At 49.8% G+C, this 25,574-nt stretch overlaps 1 pseudogene; it reads right to left on the bottom strand.

Moving 5' to 3' along the window:
- LOC138498530 (zinc finger protein 585A-like) overlaps positions 1 to 25,574 on the bottom strand; it is a 1,446,290-nt pseudogene that overhangs the window by 346,751 nt on the left and 1,073,965 nt on the right.

The following is a 25,574-nucleotide window of genomic DNA, read 5'->3' as shown; positions in this document are numbered from 1 at the left end:
ATTCTTCTCCGATGATGATAACGCTTTTGATGCAAACGCCACAATGTTTTCAGTGTCTCCCTTTTTCTGGGTCAAGGTGGCCCCCAGGCCGTATGCACTGGCGTCTGTGGTAATGCAGGTGCCCCATTCAGGGTTGAACGGTTTCAGGCATAGCACGTGTAGAATTCTCCTTTTGATTTCACTGAACGCTTTGTTTTGCTCTGGTCCCCAGGAGTAGGCTGCCCCCTTCTTCAGAAGCTCCCTCATGGGGGACGTGGTCTCGGAGAACCTCGGGACGAATTTAGCATAGTACTCGGCTAGGCCCAGGAATGAGCGTAGTTCCTCTCTGGACATCGAGCTGGGGCTTCTGTTATGGCTTCCATGAGGTTCTTCTTGGGGCTGACGCCTTCACTTGAGATTCAGTACCCAAGGTATTCTACCTTGCTCACTCCAAAGATGCATTTTTCGTGGCGTAGATGAATGCCCGCCTCTTGAGGTTTGCTCAGGACTGCCCTGAGAGTTTTGTCATGGGTCTTGTTGTCTTTTGCATACATGAGAATATCGTCTTGAAAGAAAGAAACATTTGTGAGTCCTTTAAGTAGAGAGTTCATCATCCTCTGGAATGCGGATGCTGCCGACGACAACCCAAATGGCATGCGGGTATATTGAAAGGTGCCGAAAGGGGTGATGAACTCTGTCAGAGGGCGGGAGGATTTGTGTAGGGGAATCTGGTGATAGGCGTCACGCATGTCCAGCTTCAAGAAGATTGCCGCCTCTTTCATCATGAGGACAATCTCGTTGATGCTGGGGAGAGGAAAGCTATTCGTGACTACCTCTAGATTCTGGCTTCTCAGGTCGATGCATATTCTGAGGTCGTTGCTGGATTTCTTTTTGACCAACACCACTGGACTCAGCCACTCTGAAGACTCCACAGTCTCGATGGTGCCTTCTTCGACCATCTTCCGGAGGTGGGCATCCAATGCGGGTCTCGCCGTGGCAGGTACTGCCCTGACTGTGTTTCACCGGGACCGCGTTGGGTTTCAGGCGAATCTTGTGGACAAAGTTTCTCACTTTCCCTGGGTTCTCGGAAAACAGGCTCCGGAAAATCTCCTTATAATTTTGCGCTGCTCCTGAGGAGACCATGAGTACCTGTTCCGGAGTGCTGGGATCTAGTTTTATGCTGAGTTTGTGTTGATCGTCCCATCCCAGCACGGCTGGGCCTTTGGGTGAGAAGTACACTTTGGTAGTGGTAGACCTCCCTTTGAAGTCGATCCGGGCTCTGATGTAGCCTAGTAGGTCGACATTTGCACCTCCGAACACCGTCAGTTTTTGCCTGGTCGTTCTGATCTCTACTTGTGCTTGTCCCATCATCTCCTTATACGTGTTGATGGGCAGGATAGTGAGGTCAGATCCCGAATCTGCCATGACACGTGTTTCCATTCCGTCCACTTTAATGGTGCAGTGGGGCTTTTCCCTCCTGGCATGGGGGGTGTTGACCATGACGACCATGGGTCTGTCCTGTAGTTCGTCATCATCGCTCGAAGCGCTGTCGCCATCGACGTGGGAAACTGTTTTCTCCCGCCATGTACATGCCAGAGCCACATGACCAATGCGTCCGCACTTGGAGCACTCCTTATTCCTGGCGGGGCAGTCGTGATCATTCGCCATGTGCTTGGTGCTGGCGCATCTATAACATTTCGGCACCTCCTTTTGTCTGGGGCCTTTGTCTCTTGGGCTGTCGCGGGACTGCTTGTCTCTGCGCCCTCTCCATTGTAGCGCCGCAAGTTCGGGCACGGGCAGGTGACTTCCCGCCTCTTTGCGTCTGCTGGAGGTTTCTTCCTCTGCCCTGGCAATTTGGATGGCCTTGTCAAGGGTTTCCTCCTTTTCTTGGATGAACTTGTCCTGGACTTTCCTAGAGTTAGTGTGAACGACGAGCATGTCGCAGATAACTTGTTCTGCATTTTCGCCAAAGGCGCAAAGAGAAGCCAGCTCCCTCATCCTGGTGACGTAGTCGTGCACGGGTTCGCTCCCTTCCTGTTTGCGGGTGTAGAACCTCAGCCTGTGCAGTACCACGTTCTCCTTATTCGTGAACCTCTTCACAACGCGACGAGTCGCTTCCTTGTAGACATTGTCGTCATCGTCGTCGTCGGCCGCAGGTATTGCTTTCAAGCTGGCAAAAATGTGCTGACCTTCAACCCCCAATGCATTTAGTAGCATCGCCCTCTTCCTGACGGGGGCATATCGCGTGCCGCCCACCGCTTCCAGATAGGTGGAGAAAAGGGGCTCCCATTGCATCCATGGAATCGCTGGGGTTCCTGGCGAAGGGAGAAACGCAGGGGCGGTGTGGCGCCTTGCATGTTGGACCTGTGGGTCTTTTGATATCCTCGTCGCCAATTATGTTGTGGCCTTAAAGGACGACAGGACGCTGCAGTGGGCTTTAACTGTCTTTATTACAAGACAAACAGGTGGGCATAAACTTGGTACGCTGCAACGGGGGAACTACTCATAGTTCAGTTCAGGGCCCTACCAGTTGCATCACTGGGGGCAAGGTGTGCCCAAAGATGGCACGCTGCAAGCTTCCAGGGCTCCCATGTGGCCTCCTATGGCTTTGGAGTTATGCCCTGGAAGCTGGTGTCATTAGGCTCTTCAGGGCCTCAGTTCTGATGGCTCCTCATCAGGAGCAGCGCTCTCAGTCGACCTCCTGGTCTGGCGCTTCGCCAACTCTGGCGGGAACGTTGTCTCGCGGAGTGCGAGCTCACGAGATCTCGTCAAGTCCAGATCTCGCGAGACCACGCTCCCGCGATCACGTGACGTTCCCACATAGAGTCATTACAAAGGCATGTGGTTTAGTCATAAAATGAGTGGAGCTAATTGTTCAAGAACGTACATCCTCATGACGGTGGTTTGTACACAGTCTATTGGACATGATAGCCAGCCATCAAAATGGATGCATATCACCTCTGTGGCTAAATAAAAAGACACTCAATTTTCAAAAAACTTCGGGCTGTGTGTAATGACCAAGGGTAAAAAGTTTGCAAATTGTATTTTGCAATGTGCATGCATTAGTTTAGTGGTGTCCTCAAGCGGTGACACATAATCAACCTCGATGGGGCACTATCTGTTGGGTGATGTTTGTACCGTGTAGTTACCCCATAGATGATGGATGTAAATAGATGCACGTTAAGTTGACCTCATGGCAATATGCTGGGGTGACCTAGGTGAGTGGGCATTGCAGTGAGTGAGCTGCGGTGGGTCAGTGTTGTGCTGGGGGTGGTTGAGGTGCTGGCTTGATCTGGGGCATGTTGGGTGCCAGGTCTAAGCTAGAGTGGGAGGGTGGAGTGCTTGGAGGCACTAGGGTTTGTGGAGGAGGTCCTACAGTGACCTGGTTTGGGTGCAGCGCTGTGGTGAGTGGGCTGCTGGGCTGTGCTAATGTGGGTGCAAAGACCCTCATTACATGTTTGGTGTTCATTCAGTGGCCCCTATTCTTCATTACCATTACCGCCACTTGGTCCCATGAGTGCACCATGGGATTCCAAGTGGTGGTAATGTGGTGTAATTCCCCATGCGGTTAGTGCACAGGGCTCCATGGAGATTTGTGGTGGATTTACCACCGGCTGATATGTTGCTGAAGGTAAATCCTCCACTTTATATCCAAATGTATAATTCAGTGGTTTGTGAAAAATGGCGGTAATTCTGCTACTGCCCAAAAAGGTGGCAGTAATGGAATTACCACTTTTGGCAGTGCCAATGAACTTGTAATGAGGCCCTTAAAGTGTGCTGCTTTTAGCTCAGTTGGATGTGTGTTGTGCTGATCAAGCTATGGGATGCTTGTGTGTGCTATGGGATGCTTATGTGAGCTATGGGATGCGTGTGTGAGCTAGGGGATGCATGTGTGAGCTATATGATGCTTGTGTGAGCTAGGGGATGCTTGTGTGAGCTATATGATGCTTGTGTGAGCTATATGATGCTTGTGTGAGCTATGGGATGCGTGTGTGACCTAGGGGATGCGTGTGTGACCTAGGGGATGCGTGTGTGAGCTAGGGGATGCTTGTGTGAGCTACGGAATGCTTGTGTGAGCTATGGGATGCTTGTGTGAGATATGGGATACTTGTGTGAGCTATGGGATGCGTGTGTGAGCTTTATGATGCTTGTGTGAGCTATATGATGCTTGTTTGTTTGTTTGTTTGTTTGTTTATTTGGTATAGCGCAAAACCAAACCCGAAGGGGTAGCTGGGCGCAGACAATACAAGGATACTTGAGAACTTGGTTACAGGAAAAATACAGTTATACAGTTCATATTACTAACAAAGTTGCATGTACAAGAAAATGCAAAACTACAGTTCAAGCTGGTTAACCAGATATCAGTTGATGTAGTTGCAGTCATCTAGGGTCTCTAGAGCAGGTGGCAATGGGACGGTCAAGCTAAGTGTCATTGGAACGTATCCAGGTGAGGACTTTCCGCCTGAAGCTAAGATAAGGTTGGTCCATTCTGAGATCCAGAGGGAGTTTGTTCCAAGTTTGCGCAGCTATGACCGGAAAACTGGAGCCGCCAGCTGTACTCTTTTTATATCTAGGCACCACTAAGGTATAGGCGTTAGTCATTCTAGTAGGACGGTTTGAAGTTCTCTTGTTGAATCTGTTTACCAGGTAAGGGGGAGCTATATTGGTAAGACATTTGGAGGTGAGGGAGAGTGTTTTGAGGGCAAACCTGTCTTTGATTTTTAGCCAGTGGATATTTTTCCTAGAGGTGGAGATATGAGCACTATTAGGAATATTTAAAGATACTCTAATAGCATTGTTTTGGAGAGTTTGGAGTTTATCAAGGATATGTTTGTTAGATCCTGCATATAGAGCATTACAGTAATCCAACTTGGATATGATGAGTGCATTAGCTAATGTAATGCAACTAGTCTCAGTTAGAAATGGTCTACATGCTCGGATCAATTTGCAAGTATATGCAGTGGAAGATGCTAGTGAGTTTGTTTCTTGAAGGTGAGCGCTGAGTCGAGATAGACCCCGAGGGTTTTGACTGCAGGCATCACTTTGATGACATTATTGTCGATGTTGAATGATGCATAGTTTGGGTCAAGTTTTTTGATGGCCAGCTCTGAGCCAAGGTTCAGTAACTCAGTCTTGTCGTCATTCAGGCAGAGGCCGGGAGATGCCATCCATGCCTGAATGAGGAGATATATCTTATTTACTAAAGCCGTGTCTTCCAAGAAGTTGCCCGAAAGGGGGATAAGGATCTGAGTGTCATCTGCGTAATTAGTGTAGATGATACCCAGTCTGTCCAACTTGTCAAACAAAGGCTTAGTAAAGATGTTGTACATCGTTGGAGATACACATGATCCTTGAGGGACACCGCATGAAACTTGTGTGGGATCAGCGGCTGCTAAGGGGGAGAAGACTCTCATTGTCCGGTTTGCAAGGAAGGATTGTACCCAGGTTATGGCATCACTTGAAAAATGAGCGGCGGAGCTGAGGTGATTGCATAAGACTGCGTGATCTACCAAGTCGAAAGCCGCGGATAGGTCAAGGAGGAGTTGCATAGCTGATTTGCCATTGTCCTTCAACTCGTCAATTTGGGTCTTGAGGTCAATCAGGGCTGTTTCAGTACCATGAAGGGGGCGGAAGCCAGATTGCCGTGAGCCTAGTAGATTGTTAGTTTCTAAGTAGTCCTGAATTTGCAGGTACGCTACTCTGTCAATAATTTTAAGCAGAAATGGGACAGTGGTGATAGGTCTGTAATTTGTCGGTATTGCGGGGTCAAGTGTTTGTTTTTTTAGCAAGGGAAGCACCCAAGATTGTTTGAGGTTATTGGGCACTAGGTTAGACTTAAAGGATGCATTGATGAGTTTAGAGATGAAGGGGGCTAGGTCTCTAGCTGCATCTTTCATAATTTGGACAGGACAATTCTCTCCTTTGCAGTTGGAGGGCTTTAGAGATAGTATGATTTTTTCTGTCTCCAATATAGATATTTGTCTGAAGCTAAATGGGTGAGGGGTGTTAGGCTGGTTTGGAAGGAGCTGTGGCTGAGGTGTAGGCTCCGTTGGCAGGAGCAGGGAAGCTTTTTTATTGGCAATTTTGGTTTGGAGCAAGCTAATTTTGCCCACCAGGGCATTTTGTATATTAGTGCACCAGAGCTTATTTTTAGGAATGTTATCAGTCGGGGGTATGGGTGATTCCATTTCACGGAGGACGGAGAATAGCTCCTTGGTATCTGATTTGGCCTTAGATATTCTATCATTAAAGGTATTTCTTTTAGTGCTTATGATTTCCTTTTTATACTGTTTGGCGAGAGTGGCTAATTTAATTTTGTTCTCCTCAGTGGGTGAGTGTTGCCAATTTGACTGCAGCTTTCTTTTTTGAATTCTAAGGTCTTTCAAGTGTGGTGTGAACCAGTTGTTTAGGTGACAAAGTTGTTTGCTTTTGCGTATTTTGGTAGGGGCAATCAAGTCAAGTGTCTTGATCATCGTGCTGTTATAGGCTTCCACAAGCAACGTGGGGGCTGTGACGTTATCTAGATTGTCGAGAGTAGGGAGGAGGTGGGGTAGGAGTTGTTCTGCTGTGATGTCTTTTTTACTTCTGGTAGGGAGTGGCGGGGCCATAAGTATAGGTTTGGGTTGGATAAGGTCAAGTGAGGCATTGAATACAATTAAATAATGGTCAGTCCAGGATTGTGGCATTATGTTGGTAATGCTAATGCTACAATTCCGATCAGCAACCCAGTCTAGGGTCCTGCCTTTGGCATGAGTAGGGGAGGAGACTTTTTGTGTTAGGGCGTAGTCATTCAGAAGTGAGGCAATAGATAGGGCGTGTTTGTCATTACAGTCATCAAAGCCCAGGTTAGTCTCCCAGTAATACAATTTGAGCGTGGTCTTTAGTATTATTAGTTAGGATACTTGTTAGGTCGTCTTCAAAGGTTCCTAGTGGTCCGGGTGGTCTGTAGATGACATACATGGTGAGGGTGCGGTTACAAGAAAGGTGAAGTTTAGCAGTAAGGAGTTCACATGATGGAAATAGCAGGGTAGTAGCTAATCTGATAGGTAAGGTAGATTTATGGATGATAGCTAGGCCACCTCCTTTGGTGTTGGGTCTATCGACTCTTAGTAGTTCGTAGCCATCATGTATAGCTAGCATGATGGCAGGGCCAGCGGCCTCATGGAGCCATGTTTCGGTTATGACTAGTAGGTCTAAATTCTCATTGGTTAGAGTGTCCGAGATCTCTGTGGCGTGGGCTACCATGGATCTGGCATTGATGAGAGATCCAGTTTGAGATAGGGTGCTAGTTGGTTTAGTAGAGGGAAGTAGTTTATTTTTAGTGGGGGTGACTCTTTGTGCAGGTGACTGGTTAGTAGTTATGGGGGCAGGGTGGAGAGTGGCAGATTTTAAGTATTGCAAACGTTTGTTTGCTAGATCGATATAGCCTCTATAGCTGTGGTGGGATGATGGTTCATGAAGACGGGACAATCTTGCCCTCAGTCTCATGTTTCTGTCCTTAGGAGGGTATGAGGCAGCGGATGCAAGTGCCATGGTGGTGAGGAGGCTCAGTGCAAGGTGTAAAGTTTGGTATTGGGTGATTTTCATTATGGTCGTGGGCAGGGAGGAGTTGATGATAGGCAAGTCCAAGTTCGGGCTATAAGTGTAGACTGGTGCTGCGTGCGAAGGCGTGTAACTATATAAGTTATAGCACTTCGGTAGCAGGGAAATCTAAGCAATCTATTAAGAGACCGTATAATGGTAGTTGGGTAATCTAGGCAAGTACAAATGGGCTGGGACCTAGGTAGGCAGGCAACTGGCCAGTACAAGTGGTGGCAGACTAGGCAGGTACAGATGAGCTAACTAGGGCAGTGTATCACCTAAATGCGAGAGTCACAGTGCAGCCAAAAACACATTGGGGTACATAAAGTAACTAGGGCAGTGTTTTACCTATTGACGACCATAAGGCACAGCACAAATCAGAGGCATAACACAAATCAAGTGTGGTCTATTGGTGACCATAAGGCACAGCACAAATCAGAGGCACACATCAAGTGTGGTCTATTGGCGACCATAAGGCACAACACAAATCAGAGGCACACATCAAGTGTGGTCTATTGGCGACCATAAGGCACAGCACAAATCAGAAGGCACAAATCAAGTGTGGTCTATTGGCGACCATAAGGCACAACACAAATCAGAGGCACACATCAAGTGTGGTCTATTGGCGACCATAAGGCACAACACAAATCAGGTGTAGTCTATTGGCGACCATAAGGCACAACACAAAACAAGTGTGGTCTATTGGCGACCATAAGGCACAACACAAATCAGAAGGCACAAGTCAGGTGAGGTCTATTGGCGACCATAAGGTGCAACACAAATCAGGTGTAGTCTATTGGCGACCATAAGGCACAACACAAAACAAGTGTGGTCTGTTGGCGACCATAAGGCACAACACAGATAAGAAGGCACAAATCAAGTATGATCTATTGGCGACCATAAGGCACAACACAAATCAGGAGTGTTCTATTGGCGACCAGAAGGCACAACACAAATCAGAAGGCCCAAATCAAGTGTGGTCTATTGGAGACCATAAGGCACAACACAAATCAGAAGGCACAAATAAAGTGTGGTCTATTGGCGACCATAAGGCACAACACAAATCAGAAGGCACAAATCAAGTGTGGTCTAATGGCGACCATAAGGCACAACACAAATCAGGTGTGGTCTATTGGCGACCATAGGTGCAGCACATGATAGAGTGTGGCAGGGTCTGAATCCAGAATAGAACATAGGCTGGATTGGGTAGCGCCTGGGTTCGGGTAGGACACTTAAGCCAATGGAGCCGTAAGGCAGCTGCTAAGTTCCAGGTCGTGCATAAGCTGCAAAGTTGAATGTGACATGTGCGAGGACGGTAGCAGGGTGCCAGAGCGCAGATCTAAAGGCACAAGCTGGCAGGTTAGAATGCTAAGGTGCAATTGACTGTCGTGGAGAAAACAATCATGTTACTAAAGATCTAGAGTGCAGCTGGGAGAGGCATCTGGCCTACCTTATATTTGGCACAGCACACGGGCCTCAATTCTATCGCCTGCTACTTCTGTGGTGGGTGGGAGGAGCTCCTACTCCTCCCTGGTACACCCGGAGATTCTTCCGGGTGTGAGGGCTCCAGCACAGCAGTTCAGTGTCAGTCGGTGATGTAAGTTGGGTGTAGCGCTCACATGCACCAAACAGGCGAATAAACAGGCCTTTTCAGTGAGGGCCTTCTCAGGTGGTGGGCCGGCTTCCGCCTGCCGGTGGGGGCTTCTGGGCAAAAAGCTTGGTGTTGCTTGGCAACTGGCACATCAGCCTCGTTTTCGTGCCGATCAGCCTGCTAATAGCTGGCGGCCATCTTAGAGGCAGGTGCACGGGGGAACAAAGGCTTGCCAGCTGATCCAGTGCTTCGCCTGGATGCGGGGAGCACCGGGGCTCATTTTTGATGCTGGCCGAGAGATGCTGCAGTTAGGGATCCGTGATGGGGCATCTGCTTCAGTGTGCAAGCAGGGTGATCCTCGTTCCTCGTGTTGGTTTGTGTGCATGAGAGTGCGGCTGGAGCTGTTCCTGGTATGATGTGCTGGGGAGGAGCTCCTGCCCGCTCCCGGTCTTCGGATGATCTGTGTGAGCTATATGATGCTTGTGTGAGCTATGGGATGCTTGTGTGAGCTATGGGATGCGTGTGTGAGCTATGGGATGCGTGTGTGAGCTATGGGATGTGTGTGTGAGCTATGGGATGCTTGTGTGAGCTAGGGGATGCTTCTGTGAGCTATATGATGTTTGTAAGCTATGGGATGCTTGCGTGAGCTAGGGTTTTCTTGGTTGATGCAGTGGGCGGGCATCAAGAAGATGCAATCTAGGGTGGTGCGTGACGTCTTGAGATGAGCCTGTACTGGGATGTAATTGAGTGCTTGGCTATACAGCTTGGGTGAGTTTATGTGGGTGGGTGGGCTGCTGGGGTGAGTTAGGCTGGGTGGGTGCTGTGCTGGGGTGAGTTATGGTGGGGTGCTTGGATGAGCCACAGTGATGTTGTTATTTGCTATAGTGTCCTAGGGTGGGTGGGTGATGTGCTGTGATAAGCTATGTAAGCTTGTTCAGATGCTGGGTGGCTAGGTTAAGTGGGCTGGGTGCTGGTATGAGCTTAGGTCCAGTGGGATGATGAGGTGAATTAGGGTAGGCGGGTGGGGTTGGTGGGAATAGCTCTGGTGGGTGTGGGGCTAGGGTGAACTAGGATGGATGGTTTGCTGGGGTGAATTAAGATTGGTGTTCTAGTCTGTGTCATGCTAGGCTGGGACGTTTTGCTGGTGTGAGCTACGGTCGGTGGATGTTGTACCTGATGAGCTAGGTGGGTGGGTGCTGTGTTGTGGTGAGCTAGAGTGAGTGGCTAGGGGCTGAGATGAGTTCAAATGTGCGCAGTGTTGGGGGAGCTTATGCTGGATACGATGCTTGGATGATGTGATGCTTTGGTGAGCTTGAGTTAACAGATGGGGTGCTATAGTGACCTTGTGCTGGAGTGATCTAGGGTGCAGGGTGTGTTGCTAAGAGCTAGAGGAGGGTGGTTGTACTGCACAGGTGAGCTAGGGCGGGTAGATTGTATGCTAGTAAGAGTTAGGGTGAGTGGAATGTTTTTTTGTGGTGATCTATGTTGTGAGCTAGGGTGGGTGGGTGGGTGGAGAGCTGGGGAGAGGAAAGGTCGGGAGTGTACTGATGCAAGCTGGGATTGGTGTGTGGATTGGTTTGCTGAGGCAGCTTATGGTGCCCTGGGTGAGCTACAATAAGTATTGTGCCAGGCCAAGCTAGGCCGGGAGGTTTATGTACTGGAGGGAGCAAGGGTGGATATGCATTATGTGGGGATTAATTAGGGTAGATGGTTGGCGTGCTGTGGAGAGCTAGGGTGGGTCAGTGTTATGCTGGGGAGCTAGGGCGGGGTGACGTTGTTGGGTAAGCTTGTGTAGGATGTTGAAGTTTGGTGGGGTGTGTGAGGTCGGGTGAGGTGTGAGGGAGGTTGTGTGACTGGGGAGAATGGGGCACTGGGGTGAACTCATGTTTTCTGGGGTTCTTTGGCAGTGGTTGGCTAGGTGGGCCGCTGGGATGAGCTATGTTGAATGAGCTGTGCTTGTTTTTATTGCATTTGCATTGGGGTGAATGCTTGGCTGAGCTAGGGTTCCTGGGTGAGGTAGGTTGTGCTGGGGTGAGGTAGGTGTGCTTGGCTGGGCTAGGGTTCCTGGGCGTGGTAGTTTGTGCTGGGGTGAGGTAGGTTTGCTGGGCTGGGCTAGGGTGCCTGGGTGTGGTAGGTTGTGCAGGGGTGAGGTAGGTGTGCTGGGGTGAGCTAGGGTGCCTGGGTGTGGTAGGTTGTGCTGGGGTGAGGTAGGTGTGCTTGGCTGAACTAGGGTTCCTGGGTGTGGTAGGTTGTGCTGGGGTGAGGTAGGTTTTCTGGGCTGAGCTAGGGTTCCTGGGTGTGGTAGGTTGTGCTGGGGTGAGGTAGGTTTTCTGGGGTGAGCTAGGGTACCTGGGTGTGGTAGGTTGTGCGGGGGTGAGATAGGTGTGCTGGGGTGAGCTAGGGTGCCTGGGTGTGGTAGGTTGTGCTGGGGTGAGGTAGGTGTGCTTGGCTGAGCTAGGGTTCCTGGGTGTGGTAGGTTGTGCGGGGTGAGGTAGGTTTGCTGGGGTGAGCTAGGGTTCCTGGTTGTGGTAGGTTGTGCTGGGGTGAGGTAGGTGTGTTTGGCTGAGCTAGGGTTCCTGGGTGTGGTAGGTTGTGCGGGGGTGAGGTAGGTTTGCTGGGGTGAGCTAGGGTTCCTGGGTGTGGTAGGTTGTGCTGGGGTGAGGTAGGTGTGCTGGGGTGAGCTAGGGTTCCTGGGTGTGATAGGTTGTGCTGGGCTGAGCTAGGGTTCCTGGGTGTGGTAGGTTGTGCGTGGCTGAGCTAGGGTCCCTGGGTGAGGTAGGTTGTGCTGGGGTGAGGTATGTGTGCTTGGCTGAACTAGGGTGCCTGGGTGTGGTAGGTTGTGCTGGGGTGAGGTAGGTGTGCTTGGCTGAACTAAGGTTCCTGGGTGTGGTAGGTTGTGCTGGGCTAAGCTAGGGTTCCTGGGTGTGGTAGGTTGTGCTGGGGTGAGGTAGGTTTGCTGGGGTGAGCTAGGGTTTGCTTTGGTGCGCAAGGGTGGTTGGGGTGCTGGGGTAAGCCGCATGTGTTGCAGTGATGTAGCCGGGCTGGGAGTGATCAGGGTGTTATAGGGTATGGGGTGGGCTAGGGAATGGGAGTGAGCTTGGTTGTGTTCTTAGGGTGTGTGTTTTGGTGTGATGCTGCAACCAGCAGGGGGGATTCTAGGTGAGGAAGCGTGGGTAGAGGGTTAGGTGTGATGCTGGGGTAGCAAGTGTGGGTGAGCTATTGAGATGTTAGGGTGGGTGGACTCATGGGGTGAGCTCTGGGTGGTTGCTGGGGCATGCTGGGTGGTGTGTTACTTTGAGGTGACCTAGCATGTGTGAGTGGGGTGTTGGGGTGAGCTATAGTGTTCTGGGGCTAGTTATGAAAAATGGGTTGTTGTGCCTGGATGAGCTAGGGTAGGTGGGTATTGTGCTAGGGTAAACTAGGGTCCTCAAGCGTATGTGCTATTGTTAGCCTAGGTGGGAGCGGTCCTGGGGTCAGTGAAGTGGTGGGGTGATATTATGTTGGATGAGGCACGCTAATGTGATGAGTTTGGGTGAGCAGGTGACATGGTTGGGTGGGTGCTGTAGATGGGAGGATGTGAGGTAGTAGGGGGGTGGTTTGGTGGAGAAGAGGCGGTGGTTGGGTTGAATTAGGTGTATTAGTGGGGTGATTGTGGGCGGTCTGAGATTTCTGGGTGAGGGTTTAGGGCGAGGTTAGGTCGTTGGGAAAGGCTGGGTGGATGAAGTGAAGTGAGGTGGGGTTGGGTGTGGTGAGCTTTAGGCTGGCATGTGCTAGGGTACATGGATGGAGGAAGGGCAAAGCTGAGGCAGGTAAGTTGTTGACCAGAGCTACGATTCCCAAGGGCGTTCAACCTACCAGTGCTTTGAGGTCATATCAATGATATATAGAGTGCTATATAAATGCCAAGTAACATAACATAGGACTGGGGTGTGCTCAGATGGTTGGGATTCACTACTGGGGTAATCTAGAGTGAGTGGGTTTCAGTGCTAAGGTAAACTAGGCTAGGTGTTTTTCGGGAGTAGGTAGGGTGACAAGACGATCTAAGATGGGGTGCTAGGGTGAAGTAGGTGAGCTGGGGTCAACAAGGGATGGTTGGTGGCTGAGAGGCTAGTGAAAGTTTGGGATTCTGGGTGGGGCTCTGCTGGGTTAATGCGTGGCAGGCCAGGGCATGCTAGGTTGGGTGAGTAAATGGGGTGCTGTTAGGTTTCACGGCTATTTGGAGTGCTGCAGTGAGGTATTATGAAAGGGTGGGCAGTAGGGTGAGCGTATACTGGAGGTCGGGCTACTGGGGTGATTAGTGTGGAAGGATGAGCTTCTGGGGTCATCTAGTGTGGAAGGGTGGGCTGCCGGGGTGATCTAAAATGGTTGATGTTGTGCTGGGGCGACCGAGGGTTGCTGGGAGGTATGCTTTGTCAAGCTACAGTGGGAGGCAGTGAGATGGAATGACTATACCGTGCTGGGGATGAGGTAGGATGGGTCGTTTGAGGTGTTCTGAGGTAAGTTTTGTTGGGTGTGCAGGTTGGTGTGTTGAGCCAAACCAGGGTGGGTAGCATGCTGGGACGACATGTCGTGGGTGTGTTTGTGTCAGGTAAGGCGAATGGGTGGAGGGCTGTGGTGAGTTAGGGTCTGTGCATGTTGGGTAAAGTGGTGCAGTAAGGATGTGTGGGATGAGGTAAGAGAGTTTAGCTTTGGTGAGTGGATGGAGTGGGCAAGGTGGTGGGTTAAGGGTGGCTGGGGTGATGTTGGTGAGGTGGTGAGGAAGCGGACTGAGGTAGCGTGGGTGGGTTATGTGGAGGGGTGGGGAGGTTGGGTGGTGTGAGCTGTTGTGCTGCGGTGAGTTAGGGTTGTGGTGGGTGGCAAGAGTGGTTCTGTCATTATGGCGGGGAGTGTGGACGGTGCGAACTAGTGGGAATAACCTTCCCTTATACGTAGGACTTGCCTATAGATGGCAGCAAGGCAGGAGAGCAAGGCAAACGCCATGCGGTTGTCTAAATTTAAGTTTCAAATGGAATGTGTTTGGCAGTGTGTTTAAGTTGATTGATGAAACTTCGTTCATTGATGAAAACATTCTCCAAACAAGGAGAATGGAGCGGTCATCATGCTGGCTAATGTGGAACTAGGCGATGGAAGTGCTGTGTTTGTTTCAGGTATGCAGCTCCCAGGGTTATAGCGAATGGAGCGGTCCTCGTGCCGGCTAATGTGGAACTAGTCAATGGAAGTGCTGCGTTGGTTTCAGGTATGCAGCTCCCAAGGTTATAGCGAATGGAGAATTCCTTGTGCTGGCTAATGTGGAACTAGGTGATGCAAGTGCTGCGTTGGTTCCAGGTATGCAGCTCCCAGGGTTATAGCGAATGGAGCGGTCATCGTGCCGGCTAATGTGGAACTAGGCGATAGAAGTGTTGCGTTGGTTTCAGGTATGCAGGTCCCAGGGTTAGAGCGAATGGAGCGGCCGTCATGCCAGATAATGTGGACCTAGGGGATGGAAGTGCTGCATTGGATCAGGTATGCAGCTCCCAGGGTTATAGCGTATGGAGCAGTCCTCATGACGGCTAATGTGGAACTAGGCGATGAAAGTGCTGCGTTGGTTTCAGATATGCAGCTCCCAGGGTTATAGCGAATGGAGAGGTCCTCGTGCCGGCTAATGTGGAACTAGGTGATGGAAGTGCTGCGTTGGTTTCAGGTATGCAGCTCCCAGGGTTATAGCGAATGGAGCAGTCATCATGCCGACTAATTTGGAACTAGGTGATGGAAGTGCTGCATTGGTTTCAGGTATGCAGCTCCCAGGGTTATAGCGAATGGGGAAGTCCTTGTGCCGGCTAATGTGGAACTACTCAGCTGTCGCCCTCCATGTAGCAGCCCTGCAAATGTCCAGCAGGGGCACACCAGATAGAAAGGCCATCGTCACAGCTATCACTCTTGTAGAATGGGCTCTCGGACGGCCAGGCAGATGTCGGTTTGCCAACCGGTGACAATGAGTGATGCAGCCAGAGAGCCACCTGGAAATGGAAGCCTTGGACAGGGCCTTCCCATGGTTCACAGGGCCAAAGTTCACAAAAAGCTGAGAAGTCTTTCGGAAACTCTTCGTGCGGGCCGCATAAAACGTTAGCGCTCAAACCACATCCAGCGAATGCAAAGTCATCTCAGCCGGCGACAAAGGCGTCAGAAAAAACACTGGCAACACCAAGGGTTTGTTGAGATGAAATTCCGATGGAACCTTGCGCATGAAGATGGGGTGCCTCCAAAGCACCACCCTCGTCTCGTGGAAAGTCAAATAAGGCTGCTTTTAGGACAGGGCCTGGATCTCACCTACTCTTCTGTCAGAGGCGATGGCCATGAGGAAAGCTGTCTTCTGTAAGTGAGAGGCCCCCAAAAATACAGTTAAATCTCCCACTGGAGTCAATAAAAACACATCCCAGGAGGGAATGAGACCAAGACCAAGTGCTGGTGGTATCAAAGGCTTCATCTAAAATAGCAGAAGCAGAATCTACTCTGCTCACGCTGAGAGCGCTCTGCAGAAAACATGTTGCAATTCAGTTATATACAGGGAAATCGTCATCAGGCTGTGGGAAGGCCTAGGGGGCACATGAACAGTTGGGATTGGACACTAAGAGTGGACACCTATAGGTGCCATAGGGTCAGAGATACTTGGTTGGCTCAAGGGCACATGGTGAGATGATGTTGTGTCCTGGGTCAATCGGTCAGCTGGGCTCATCGGGTTGGTATGTAGAGTTGACACTTGCACTGTTTTCTTCTGTTACACTAACCATTTGACATTTGCCCTTGTGGCCACACACTCCCATTCATTCATTACCATAAGCTGTCCGGTAAATTCAAAGGCCTGTATCTCAAACACTTGTGAAATCATGTTTCAAAGGTAGGTTATTTATTACTGGTCATAGATTAAGCTTCACCCATTAAATTCTGAGCTCGACCTGTTTAAACAAGTCAGGATATACTGACTCAGGGGTAGAGCTCATCGGGTCATTGTATGGTCTGAGGTGTCCGTCTGATAACAACAAAGAGGATTCTGAATATATGGCTGAAATGACTAGGTCACAGGAGGCACATATCATCATGGGCATACGTTTCATTGTGGGGGTTCAGTGATCAAATGTCCACACATCATCACATCTCTGATAACCTTTCTTGACACCATGATGGGCAGAAGGGAACCGAGACCTCTTTGCGGTATGGTTCCTCGTTGCACAGAAGAACAGTGCCTTTAGGCACACTTTTATATGCAGGCTTTTACACGTGGCTTACTATGTTGCACTCAGGTCATACTGGTTTAAAGTATACTATATCTTTCATCTGGCTAAGCACTCCCATCATAACAAAGGAAAACAAAAGAACTCATCAAGAAATAAAACGTGTACTTGAATCAATGTTCATCTTTCATAAAAAGGCAGTTCATAGCTCGGGGTCTGTGTGCGCATCCTTAGTAGGGATTGTGGCTTGTCGAGAGGGATTAGCTGCTGTATTATGTTTACATAATATTGCACATGTATTTACATTTGAACTTATGAAAGTGAGGTAGCTTAGTGCTGGCGTGTACAGTATTATACTGGTTATATATTACATTGTTACAAAAATGCTCATGGAAATAGATTGCATCATAGGTTAACATGCATCATACTTTCATCGTGCAAGTTTAACATGAGAACTTCTAATTACACATGTATGTTATATGGTTGACTCGTATACACATTAGCCCATCATTAGGTTTCCCCGACCCCGCATGCAAAAGGCACGTTGGCTCTGTCCATATTAGAGCGTAAATAAACAGACAGACTCAAGGGTCACTTTTAACTGTTGACTCTGTCCTTAGGGGCATGGGGATTATGTTCTTTATGGCCGGGGTCTGTGGGGTGCGGGCAGGTTTATAGAGACAGATAGATTTTGCTCTGGCCCCTGCTCAGGGCTATATCTGGATCAATGAAGTAGGACGGAAGGCAGAAGATACAGTGTGGATTTTGTTGCATTCTCGCAGCCAGTCTTCTCATGGGAACCGAACAACTGCAGAGACGCCAGAGAGGAGGAGGTGGGGGGGAGAACTCGCTCACTGTGCGCGCCTGGCTGGGAGAGCTGCAGGCCTGCGTTGGAACCTCATGGCTGTTTTATCATTACAAAATGGAGTCCGTGGCTTACAAAAAATGTTCACCCCTGATCTTATACTGTTATGAGGGGTGTTACAAGGGGGGTCACAGTTCCTAGGGGTATTCCCGCACGAATACTCTGGGGACGGGGCCCTGAACCCAAAGCAGCCGCGACTGGGCCTACCCAGGAAGTGTAGAAGAAAGCAAAGTGGGGGGGGGTGTTTCACAATGCCCCCTCCTTCCACTCACTTCCAAGACAGAAACGTGAGCGGAGCTTGATGCACAGGCTCGAATGGAGGCCCATGAGCCTAGTCAATACCACGTTGAGTTCCCACACCATGGCCTGAGATTTCACTGGGGGGAACAAACAGAACAGTCCCTTGATGAACTCTTTGACTAAACGGTGCGACAAAAGGTAAGATCGTCCTGGAGATCGGGTGTAGTGAGAGATAGCTTCCAGTTGCACCTTGGAGGCGTGTGCCAGCCCAGATTTAGCCAATGACAACAAGTACGGAAGAACCTGGGGTGCCATGAACCTCAGAGGGTTGATCTTCTGAGACCGGCACCAAGGTGCAAAATGCTTCCATTTGTGTCCGTAGCACATCAAAGTCGACGACACTCTGTCCCTGGTGAGGATCTCTCTGCAGTCCGGCAGCAGCTCATAACCACCAAACTCTTAATGCTGCAGGAGCCAGGCCTTCAGGTTCAGCGACCCTGGATCGTGGTGCAGAATTGCGCCTCCCTCCCTGGCGATAACATCTGCGACAACTGGCAGCTTGACTGGAGGGGACGCTGACATGCTGCGAAGGTCCAGGTACCAGATCGGCCTCAACCACATTGGTGTGATGAGGCTCATCCTGCACCGGTACCGTCTGAGTTGACTGATGACTCATAGCAGTAGTGGCAACAGGGGGGGGACGTGTATCGAAACAGGCCTTCCTAAGGGAAGGAGAATGCGTCCCCCATGCTCGCCGGCTGGGGAAACCTGCAGTCGAAACTCTGACACTTGGTGTTCGTCCCCTTCAAAGACAGAGCCATCTGGGCACTGCCCCACTGGAGGAAAGGTTTGTCCACTTGATCCTACCGAAGCTCCCACTCATGGCAAGAGCGCAGTTCCCTGATGAAAGAGTAGGCGACTGTGTGCTTTACTCTTACCAGGTGAACCGGAATGAGGATCATCCTCTGGGCGACGGCCCAGTGCCACAAATCCTGTACCTCTTTGGTGAGCACTGGGGAGCTGGTGCCCCCCTGCTTCTGGATGTAAATCATTGTAGTGGTATTGTCCATGAAGACCCTCACCACTTTGTGCTTGAGGGACGGCAGAAACAACTGGAGGGCCCAAAACACTGCCCATAGTTCCAGTACATTGATGTGTAGCATTGCAAGTTCCTTCCACGTTCCTTCCACGCATACTTCCACGTGTATGGGACGTGGAAGTACGCGTGCTCCAGATCCAACAAGGCGACATTGAGGGAGCTACAGTCGTTGCAGAAAAACTGAATTTCGCCAGTAGGGTGATCCCAACGAGCAGGGTGTTTGCCAGGAGCATTGAATGGAAGACAGTGGGGCTGCAACATGCATCTCAATACGTCCATCTGGGGGCAGAAGTAAACGAGGATCTGAAGATGTGGGACAGTTTACTGGATAGGTTTAATGGGGTGCTACTATGGAGGGAGCAGTGGGCAAGTAGTGAAAGCAGAAGGATTTTTACAGACACATCAGGCCTCATGGGTTTGGTCGATTTTAGGGAAGATCTGGTGTGCACACACATGGCCAGCATCATGGCATGAGGAGGGCGTAACCCGAGACATCACACTGCTGGAGTTGTTTCCCATCGTGGTGGCAATTCGGCCATGGGAGACGTCACTGGCCAATGAAAGGGTGATTCTGTAGTCAGATAACCTAGCAGTGGTACAGATTATAAATCAAAGGACATCTAGCAACTTGAGGATTTTGAGGTTAGTCAGGGAGCTTGCAACGAGCTTGCACACTTTAAACTCGGAAGTGAGAGTGAGACACATGCCCGAGGTAAGGAACGTAGCAGCTGACTCTTTCTCTCGTTTACAGTTGGGAAGGTTTCGGGAGAGCAGACCAGAGGCAAACAAGAGGATGACCCCATTCAAAAGCCAATGGTGGGGCATGATTGGGAAAATGTGAGCACACTGATCAGCACTGCATTGGCGCCAGGCACAGGGAGGTGATACAAGGCGTGTTGGGAGCGATCCCTGACTTTCAGGGAAGGTTTCCTGGTGGAGCACCAGGGCAGATCTCCAGTGTTCACCTTTATCGGGTTGGGTTGGCAGACTCAGAAAACCAGAGCCTGGGTTGCTTACCACCTGGAGGAAATAGCCCACTACAACAAACTGGGAGGGAAGGCTGACCCCACTAAGGAACACTATGTCACGATGGCTATGAAGGGTTGGGCTAAACACATGGAGTAGAAAGTCAATTCCAGGTGCCCCATAGACATGTTGAAGCTCCACAGGTTGATAGGAATACTGCCAAAGACATGCCGTAGCGAAGGGGAAGTGGCACCATTCACCTTGGCCTTCTTTGGGGCGTTCAGAGTCAGCGTGTTGGTCTCAGAGAATAAGGAGGGCCGGGGTACAGGTTTCAGGCTGGGAGATGGCAGGGGATCGGGCACAGATACACCTAAAAAGGTCTAAGATGGACCAAAAAGGGAAGGGGAGAACAATCACACTCTACTGCACTAAAGAAAGCCCATGATGCCCAGTAGCTGGCCTAGCCACATACCTAAAAGAAGACCTGCGCCAGGAGCAGTTGTGCCTCTCCTGCTGCACAGGGACAGGATGGCCCTGAGCAGGTACCAGTTAAAGAGCGTGATTTCGGAACCCACTCGTTCAGAATTGGGGCAGCCACATCAGCTGCAGGCTGGGCATGAGGCCAGAAGCAATTATGGAAATGGGGGGATGGAAGTCTAGCTGTTTCAAGAGATATATAAGACTGGACAACATGTGATGTTACTATGACACTTTCTCATCGCCTCTCAAAAAAACTGCAGACGTATGGAGGAAGCGGTCCGTGTGGGTGGTGGGTCATTCCTTCGTGACACGGATCATGGATAAATGGACCCCGAGAGGGAGAGGATGACAGCAAGTGAGTTTCGGATCTGGTGGCATGGGGTGCCAAGGATGAGATAGGGGCAGCTGGAAGGGCATGTGCAAAGGCTGTTGAGTGATCATCCCAGGCCTGACGTGCTACCAATTCATCTGGGTGGAAACAACCTCACAAGCCTGGGCAGAGGGGCGCTAATGAGGGAAATGATGGACACCCTTCAGAAATTGGCTTCCCAGTTGGGAGACACTGAGATCATTCGGTCGGAGGTTATACTGAGGAAAAAGGGGAGAGGAGCTGAATGTCATTCAGCTGTGGAAAAATCAAGAAGGAAGTTGAACGGGGCAATGGCCAAGTTCTGCAGGAGCAGAGGTTTCACCCAGGTCAGGCGCGGTTTCTTCAACCTGAACTCTCCAGAGTATGATGAGAAGGATGGAGTGCATCTGTCTATGGCGGGCATGGATTTGTTTTTCTGGAACTTGTTCACAAAGCTGCTGGAGCTATGAGCCAAGATCGGGGGGAGCCATGGATGGGCATGGACCCATCAGTGGCATGGCAGTGTTTTAGTGACCAGTGACACTGTAGGTACTACAAACCAGCCGTGGGAGAGCAGGAGGTGTTTTCGCTTCTCTCGTGATCAGCGCTCCTCTAAGACCTAGCGATAAGGGCGCTTGAGGTATCTAAGAGGGCGCAGCTTCCCCTGCAAGAACTGCACTCCTCCAGCCTAGGATCATCTGCAAGTGCAGGTGGGCCACAGACAATAACCGTTGGGGGGGGTGGGGCTTTGGCCTAGAGTAGACTTGGTTGAAAAATGGGGGAAGCAATGTTCAGATGGAGCAGTCGGCTGGTCGCCGCACCTGGAGAACAATTTTATTAAGTTTGGTTTTGCAGCGATGACAAACATGTAGTGTTGAGTATGTTGTGATAACCTGGCAGCATCCTCCTTCCTTTCCCCTAGATAAGGGGAGGGGTGGGATAAAGCCTGCAAAACCAGGGCTGCAGCCCGCAAAGAAGAAAGGGGGCGGGATGCCCGCCAAACAGGAGCAAAAGCCTGCGAAAGGGCAACAATGGGAAGAGGCGATCCAGGAAATATAAGGGGGCTCGGACAGCAGGCAGCATCATCTTTCGCTGCATCGACGCTGTGGGAATGTGTCCGGGGGCTGTTTTTACTCCCACCCACCCTATATAGGGAATGCTACAGCAAAGGTAGCGGAAAGGCTTCACCATTACAGTCGCAGAGCGGTGGGGCAGTGTTTTAGCGACAAGTGACACTGTATGTACTACTAACGAGCCGTGGGAAAGCGGGAGGTGTTTTCACTCATCTCAGGATCAGTGGCAAGGGTGCTGGAGGTATCTAAGAGGGCTCGGCTTCCCCCGGCAAGAACGGCACTCCTCCATCCCAGGATCACCTGCAAGGGCAGGTGGGGTGCAAACAATAGAGGGTGGGGGAGCTTTGGCAGAGAGTGGGCTTGGTTGGAAAATAGGGGACAAAATGTTCAGATGGAGCAGTCGGCTGGTTGCCGCACCTGGAGAACAATTTTATAAAGTTTGGTTTTGCAGTGATGACAAACATGCCAACAAAGGAACAAATGTCTCTATCTGCCTTTTTTCCAGAATAAGGGGAGGTAAGGGTAGCGAATGGAAAGAGCAATGGTGTTGGTATATCTATGGACAAGTGCCCAGGTTATGAAGGGTCCAGGAACGAAGGATGGGAGACAAGTTATCTCAGAAGCATAGCAACCTCTGCAGAGAAACAAACTACAGCAGTTATTTACCTTTCGGTGCCTGTGCTGCTGACGTTTTGCAGAGTAGGATGACACAATAATGTGTTTAGATCTAGAAATGAAAGACATGTTGTTAATTAAATACTACAAACACAAGACATCATATAACCATATATAATCGAAACGTCCAAAGAGGAGCTGCCATTCCCCTCTCCCCGCCCACTAATGCATCCTCCATCACATACACAAGACAGGATTAACTAGAGGTTTATGAAGAACAAGGAGAGACAACTTTACACTTGGCCAAAAAAGAAGATCACTTTCTCACCAAAAAAGTAGTGAATAGTTGCCGGCCACTCAACTAAAGCAAATGATTCCTTAATTATTCCCTAAAAGACATATTTCACATTTAAAAACGTAGCATTTGAGGTCCCAGGGTGACAAAAAGGAGACCATCCACCCAGGGTAGTTTCTAGTCCAATTGGTGCCCAGGGTGAAAAACTACAATGAGCCCCCCTTGCTCGGCATTAGCGCCCCTCCCAAACTACACTCCACGGTTAAGTAACTCCTACCCAATGTCAATAAATCACTGCTATACAAATGAAACTGGTTGTATTACATTTGGATTCAAGAACGTTGCAAAAACGTAACATGCTAGTGTGTGCAGTTTTTTTGGCCAATGTGGGCCACTTTGGTGAGTTATTTCACTATGCAACTAGTACTTTTGACCATTGTTGCTGAATAAATATCCATTAAATCGCACAATTTGCATTACATTTGATCGAAAATGTAATGCAAATTGCGCGAGGCATTTGCAACTATGGGCCACTTTTTCATTGGTGCCCGAGACAAATTTTATGCCCTGGTCCAACCCTGGTGGCTGCCAAAAGTGAGACATTGAGGTTGTATTCCCAGGGCAGGTGCGAGTGATGGGGAGCACCAGGTGCAACAAGTAATCATAGAAAAAGTATCGGGAGCAGGAGAGGCCGGGGCAGTAGCCTGGCCGGGCCCAGGCACCATTCAACCCTCCCGGGGACCTCACAAGTGGGTGCTGCAAATGCCCATCTCTTAGCCCCTCGTACAGATGCTCACTGCACAGCCCCACATAGAGCTGCACACTGCATAACTCCATTTGCAGACACCCCCATGCACAGCACCCGTGGGCCGTAGATGCACACTGCAGAGCCCCCATATAGATGCTTACTGCACATTGCCTCCTTGCAGACACCCACAGCACAGTCCCATGTAGAGTTGCCCACTGCATACCCCCCCTTGCAGATGCCCACTGCACAGCCAAATGTAGAGCTGCCCACTGCATATCCCCCTGTACAGATGCCCACAGCAGACCCCTGTACAGATGCCCACTGCATATCCCCCCCCTTGCAAACGCCCACTGCACAGACCCCTGTACAGATGCCCACAGCAGACCCCTGTAGAGATGCCCACAGCACAGACCCCTGTTTGTTTGTTTGTTTATTATTTGTAATGTGCGAGCATACCCGAAGGTAACAGGGCGGAGCCTTTACATGGATATGCGAAGCTTAGTTACAGCAATCATAAAAAATACATAAACACAATGAAAGTAAAACGCAGGGTTATATACATATATACAAATAGGCACAGTTGGTTACAGTATGTGCGACAGGCATAGGTAGGACAAGCTAGGCGCTGGCGTATTTTAGGGCTTACCTTTCATCCAAGAAATTACCTTTGATCTGAAGCTTTGATAGGGCAGGTCCCTTCTGAGGGTTGGCGGTAGTGAGTTCCACAGCTTGGCTGCTTGCACTGGGAAGCTGTTGCCCCCTATTGTAGAACGTTTAAAGATAGGGATCGAAAGGCAGTCCTTGTAAGCTGTTCTTATCGGTCTCTCAGAGGACTGTCTATGAAATCTGTTTATTAGGTCGATCGGGGCAGCGTTATTAAGGGATTTGTGAGTGAGGTATGCCGTTTTTAGGGTAATTATGTCTTTAATAGAGAGCCAGTTGTTCTGTTGGCTATGTCCTGTGATGTGCTCTCGTCTAGGAATGCCCAGGGCCGCTCTAAGAACATTGTTCTGAAGAGTTTGAAGTTTGCTAGTGGTGGCTTTAGAGGATCCTAAGTAGAGGGCATTGCAGTAGTCCAAACGGGATAGAATGAGGGCTCTAGCGATAGTAAGGCAGCTAGCGTCGGACAGGAAAGGTTTGGCTGTACGGATCAATTTGCATGTGTACGCCATGGAGGAAGCTAGGGAGTTTACCTGTCTGTTGAAGGAGAAATTAGAGTCCAGGTAAAAGCCCAAAGTTTTAACTTCTTGTCCCACTTTGATGCTGTTTCCATCGGTCGAGAAGGAGCTGTAGGCAGGGCTTAGCTTCTTTAGACTAGTGGTGGTGCCTAGGATGATGAGTTCAGTTTTATCATCATTCAGGCATAGCCCATGTATGGCCATCCATGCCTGGATGATGATGTACACTCTATTCACCAAGGCCAAATCCTTTCCATAATCTCCAGAAAGCCGAAGGAGGATCTGGGTATCATCTGCGTATTTAGTGTAGGTGATACCGAGATAATCCAAATCATCGAAAAGGGGCTTAGTAAATATATTGTACAATGTGGGGGAGACACAAGAGCCCTGTGGCACACCACAAGTGATGGGTATAGGGTGTGCTGCCGCTGTAGGTGAGAAGTCCCTCGTGGTTCTGCCATTGAGGAATGAACTGATCCAGGTGATGGCCTCAGCAGAGAAATGGGCTGATGTGTGGAGGTGTGTGCACAGGACAGAGTGATCGACCAAGTCGAAAGCTGCAGAGAGGTCAAGGAGGAGCAGTAGGGCTGCTTGGCCATTGTCTCTGAGCTTATCAATTTGTGCTTTCAAGTCGATGAGAGCAGTTTCAGTCCCGTGTTGAGGATGGAAGCCGGATTGTCTCGCTCCTAAGAAGTGGTGTTCTTCCAGGTGCCTCTGTATTTGTACATAGACGGCCTTGTCCAAGATTTTTAGAAGGAAGGGTACGGTTGTTATGGGTCTATAATTAGTAGGCGTGGCAGGGTCAAGTGTGGGTTTTTTTAGTAAGGGGAGCACCCAGGATTGTTTTAGATTCGAGGGGATGGAACCAGTGGAAAAGGAGGCATTAATTAATTTTGTAATGAAGGGGGAGAGGTCCCGGGCAGCATCTTTAATGAGCTCCCTGGCAGTTTGAGGGTTTCAATGACATGATGATTTTTTCTACTTCTAGTGTACTCACATTAGAAAAGTTGAAGCGAGGGGTTTCACTTGGAGTGGACTTCTTAGGCTTCTCGGGTAGTTTGGATGGGAGAGGATCATTTAAGGAAGCTTTTTTGCGAGTGATTTTGTTTTGTAGTATGGTAATCTTGTTAGTTAAGGCATTTTGGATTTCAGAACACCAATTTTTATCTTTAGTGCAAGTATCTGGTGGAGCTATGGGGGTTTCCACTTCTTTAAGGATGGAGAATCATTCCTTTGTGTTTGATTTTGCTTGGGATATTCGGGAGTCAAAGGAAGTACGTTTAGCCAGGTAGATTTCTTTTTTGTAG

The sequence above is a fragment of the Ambystoma mexicanum genome, chromosome 5q (assembly GCF_040938575.1).
Source record: "Ambystoma mexicanum isolate Mex_15411 chromosome 5q, UKY_AmexF1_1, whole genome shotgun sequence".
In the NCBI taxonomy this organism is placed as follows: Eukaryota; Metazoa; Chordata; class Amphibia; order Caudata; family Ambystomatidae; genus Ambystoma; species Ambystoma mexicanum.
Note: the sequence above shows the minus strand (reverse complement) of the source record. Positions and strands in the feature narration are given on the sequence as shown.